This window comes from Rhinolophus sinicus, linkage group LG02, assembly GCF_036562045.2.
Source record: "Rhinolophus sinicus isolate RSC01 linkage group LG02, ASM3656204v1, whole genome shotgun sequence".
Taxonomy (NCBI): Eukaryota; Metazoa; Chordata; class Mammalia; order Chiroptera; family Rhinolophidae; genus Rhinolophus; species Rhinolophus sinicus.
The window spans coordinates 90,071,635-90,076,799 of record NC_133752.1 but is presented as its reverse complement, the minus strand read 5'-3'; the positions used below and the strand labels follow the sequence as shown (position 1 = coordinate 90,076,799).

Below are 5,165 nucleotides of genomic sequence, written 5' to 3'. Positions count from 1 at the left end.
TTTATAAGCTATTATGTCGGTAAAGTGCTACTTCCTTCTTTCATGTGCCCCAAAGCCCTCAATGTCATGGCTGGAAGAAAGGGGACCAGCCCAGCACCTCTACTCACTGTCACTGAAATTTGGTAACTAGAGGGCACTGCTGTGTCCCTTAGTGTTCCCATCTTGGCTGTCTCTCTAGTGCAGCTTGCAGCTGCAGGCATGGTGTTACCACAGACTCAAAGGATCTGCTTGCCCGCACGCATCCAAGCCAAACAAGCCATGAACAAGAGATTGTAGAGAAGGGAGTAAAGGTTTATTTAAGGAGTTGGTACCAAGCCGGGACACAGAGGTGAGCTAGTGCTATCAAAATCCTGGCTCCCAGATGGCCTCTAGTGGCTAGGTCAATCACACAAGGGCACAATCAATAATCATGGTTACTATGGGAGCTGGGGTCATGGGCTCTACTGATTGGTTGGGGCTAAGCCTGGGAGAAATTGATCATGGCTCCAGGTCCTGGTGTCAATCATAGCATTGTTCTATCTGGTTTCCAGGGGATGCGGTGTGTGGGGGCTGTTCTGCTTTCGTAAGTCCAGAGCTAAAACATAACTGAGGCCGCGGTATTATCTTTGACTAAAACCTTATTCTAGTTGGAGGCTTGGTTATTGTATCTTGGTCATGGTTGATAGACCTGAAGCTTTATTCTTAAGTGAGTTTGACGCTGACCAGAACCTAGTGTCCTAAGGGCTTAATGATTAAAGGGAGTGGACATATGGTATGAGTGCAGGTAGGAGAAGCTGGTTGGAAGAATGCAAGTGAGTCATGGTTCCATCAGGCTAAACAAAGATAGTTGGATTAAAGCAGAAAGCATGCTAAAGAAAGGAAGTTCGTGTGCAGCTACAATGGGAGAGAAATGTTGCAAAATGTGTATTCTGAGCTTAGCGTTTATTGAAAAACCTTTTTTGGACTGGAAAATAAACTCCTTTAAAAGAGCCTCCCCTAAAAGAAAGATGGCTAGGTGGCAGGAGAATGCGTGCACGCTGAACTGCCACTACTGCTTTGCTTGGAACAGATCGCTGCCCCTTAGGCAGAAAAGGCAAAATGTCTTGGTGGTTTTAATTAACTGCATTGGCAGGTATTTCCAGGTATAACTAATTAGCTTTGCTTCGTTGCGCTTCATAGATGTTGCATGTTTTACAAATGGAAGGCAAGACCCTACATCAGCAAAAAAGAGTACGACCCACTTGATTGCAAGACCTGCCTTATTGAGGTGGTCTGGAACCAAACCAGCAATATATTTGACGTATGCCTATACTGAAGATAACCACGTATCTTACACTGTGTTCATGTATGACATATGTGTATATCCCGCCAAGAAAAAAAAAAGGCAGTCTGGAGTTTTGGTCATGTGTGTAGAGATAAGTTTATTTTTAGAGAGAGATGCCTCTCTGATCATTGATTATTTCTGCATCTGTCATGAAAGATGTATTCAAGTCTAAGTGACCATTTGAGAAATGACTTTTCCCTGATTATACTACTTAAGAAATGAAAGAGTATTTGAACTTTCACATTTCAAATCAGGGACCTGGCCCCAGGAAAACATTTTTAAATGGGAACAGCTCTGATTTAGGCAGATATCATCAATATAGGAGGATGAAGAAAAAGATAATTTGTGTTTAACTCAGGTATATGCTCACTTTTCCTTCCTAAAGCTGGAGTTATGCTTCCCAAATTTTAGACCAGGGTGAGGTATGGGAGAATAAGCTTCTTGAAGGCAAGAATTGTATCTTTGCTGCATCTTCCACAATTTCTTTACTTTTTCTTTTTCTTTCTTTCATTTTTTCAATCAGCATCCAAAAGCTTATTAATCACATGGCATGATCCGGGGTTTTTGTAGCCGTGGCTGGCCCTACGGCCTCTGGCGCACTTGAAATTCCGGCCCTTGAAGCACACGTAGGGTTTGGTGTCATTGTGTGGGGTTCCAGGAGCCTTATGGAAATGCCTGCACACCTCTCGGCCCCTGCAAGGACCAGAGAGCAGGACAGTGCTACAGCCCTTGGGGGAGTCCAGGATAGGCTGTCGAAGGTGAGGATCTTCCCCTGGGTTTGAGGTTGCAGCTCTGGGCACGGCTGCTCACATGAAGGGCATGCACCTTCAGTCTGGGGCCCTCCTGTACACGCACGTCATCTGTTAGCGTCCCTACAACCACAGTAGTTTTGCCCTTCCGACCAGGAAGTTTCATCTTCCGCGTCATCCGGGAAAGGGACAAAGGTGGCCGGTTGGTGCGACTCATGAACCATTTCTTTAGCACCACCTGGTTGAAGGCGGAGTTGGTTCCTCTGGCCAGAAACCTATATAGCTTGACCAACAGCCTTAGGTAGACGTCCTGGCTCTTGGACTCCTTGCACCGAAACTTTCTGTTTTTGTTGTGACAGATGTCAACTCTCATGATGGCACCCGCCTGCTCCCCCAGGTCCAGAAAGCCGCCATTGCTAATACAGTATCTTACACACTTGAGGTGTTTAAGACAATGAATGAGTGAAGAAGTGAATTAATTAAGGAATGAGTGGATTTCTCTACTTTATGCTGGTAGAGTTGGAGTGAAAACAAGAATAGAAATATCAATAGCATGTTACCTCTCTTGCTTACTGCCCTATTTTCTTTTCTAAATTATCTTGTTGAATTGGATTTCTTTTTCCACTTGTCTATTTCTCTGTTAGAAGACTAGCATTCTCTTTTCTAGAGACTGGTGAAAAAAAGGCCATGAGGTTCACACGAGGTTCATAGGGCTTTAAACAAGAATTCAATCCAACCCTAGCAAACTATTGAAATTCTGATCTCTTTCCCCATATATGTCTGTGCGGTACTGGAGGATATCATATTGCCAAACTTGTAATAAGAGTCAGTCATTCTGATAAATATAAATTATTTATCACTTACTTCCCATTTTATGGCCTTGGTGGTATTTAGAATTATATTACCCAGTATCATAATGCTCCGTTTCCCACTTCTCACGCTATGGAGCCCTTCTGATAAAGGAACAAGTTGGCAAATGCAGCAGAAGAGTGACAGGCTTTCAAACAGATAGATGACGTGATTGCATAGTTTAATCCCAGCCACTTACTGCATAGAAGCCTTTATGAAGGAGAAAATCACATTAGCTATTTTTCCCTTTCAAAGATCGAAGCAAAGGAACATTAGTCTTCTATGATTGAGGTATTGGTTTGATTGGTTGGCAAGAATGCAGCACCCTCACCAACGTGGCATACATAGCATGAGCTATGTGGGTTGTTAGTCTCCCATAACAGCTTGGTGAAAAGCTCTCAGGTAGTTCAAATTGGGCCCTGTCTGGGAAGAGGTCCCCTGGCAGCTAGCTGAGCATCTAATTCTAGGGGGAGAAATATGAGTGTTCTAGCAGACTAGAGATCAATGTAGAGTGGCTTGCTGAGGTTGTTAACTTCAACACCCTCACCGTTGACCTTCACGGCCCAACAGCTGTTTTCCTGGAGGTGAACAGAATTGCACAGAAACCAGGAAGAAAAGCAGAGAGAAAGTAGGGGGGTTATCTGATTCTGTAAGACTTAGCGCTAAAGCCATTCACTGCCAAAGGTGCCTGGAGACAATGAAAAGACAGTCTACCTTAGAAGACGCGAAAGGAAACGGAAACAAAACTGGAATTGGAATTTGGCAAAGTGTTTGAAGTTCTCCTAAAGCAAGGTAAACAGAGCCAGGGTCCAAGAAGATCATTAAGTCAGAGATAGGAAATAGCCGCTAAAAGAGGTAGGCAGCTGAGTATGTAATTCAGGTGGACACTACAATCGGGAACATCAAAGACGTACACACTGTTAGAACCAAGAGTGATCCATTAATTAGAGAGGAGGTTGTGGCCACAAGACAAGAGAAATGAAATAATCAATATATCAAGGGGAACTTGTTTGCAGTGATGGATGGAACATCTGGTAGGTGGTGACCTCCTGTAAAGAAGCCAATATTGATAGAGTCAGAAAGTCATTTGGGGATGTTTAAAAAGGGGGTAGGGCCAGAAAACGTGCCCTCTCTAAATGAATAGACTGCAGTGCTTTGGAGAAGTCAGTGAAATTTTATTATGGGATAGATTACATTGATAAGCAATCTTGGGATTTATTTAGACTGAAACGTATTTGTTCAAATAAGTCCTTCTTGGCACAATTATGCTTCCGTTTCACTTCCATTTATTTTATTCTGCCGTCTCATAGCAGGAAGAAATTACCAAATCCCCTGGCATAACTGTTTCTTGATAGAATAGAAGCTCTATGAGGGCAGGGGTTGGGGTTGGATTTGTTTTTCTGCTGTATCTCTAATGCTTAGAATAGGGTCTGGCACTTAGTATGCGCTCCATACACAGTTATTGAACGTCTGTATTCCCTTTTTGTTTTTAATTCCCACTCCTAGGTGCTTTCAGCTCACTCTCTTCAACTTGCTGCTAAAACCTTTAGCTAGGTAAGAGGAAAGAAATCACAGAAACCTTACTATGGAGTTTAAAGCACCTCATATTTGTCCATTCCCATCTCCAAAGAATATCATTAGAGAAAATCCATTTTGTAGCAGTTCTGACCGTGTCATCATTTCATTTGCACTTGATTACCTTCACAACAGGGAGCTCACTTCTATACAGGATTTTCTCCTTGTATCTTTGAAGATATCAGTTGTTTCATTGTTGTTGTTTTTACAGTTAATATGTCTTCTTACAACTATCACATACTCATGGTGTTGTCTAGCACCAACTGAGTAAGTTTACGGACAATCCATTCTTTGAAGAAAGACAAGGCTTTGTTTCCCCCAAGCTATCGTATGGCCTATACACAGAGGGTGTCAAAGGAAAAATGTATACACACTTTAAGAAAGGAAAAAACTATTAATATTGTAATACTCAATATACACCAATAACAAAAGATGAATACAAGTCACATTTGACTTCTGCAGTTACAAGAGGTGCTCAAAATGGTTACCATCAGCGTCCAGACACTTCTGATTATGGCGAACTACTGCTTCAGCCACGTTGACCAAAGTGTCCACTTGTGTACATTTTTTGTCACCCCCGGTATTAATTTATAGACTCCTCACCACCTTAGCAATCCCTTTTTGGCTACATGAAAATTTGAGCCTGTATCTTCTTAAAATCATGCTCAGAAATGAATCTATTCCAAAAA

At 42.4% G+C, this 5,165-nt stretch overlaps 1 pseudogene; it reads right to left on the bottom strand.

Moving 5' to 3' along the window:
* Positions 1-1,818: 1,818 nt before the first annotated feature.
* Positions 1,819-2,425, bottom strand: LOC109454900 (large ribosomal subunit protein eL18; annotated as a pseudogene).
* Positions 2,426-5,165: the final 2,740 nt, after the last annotated feature.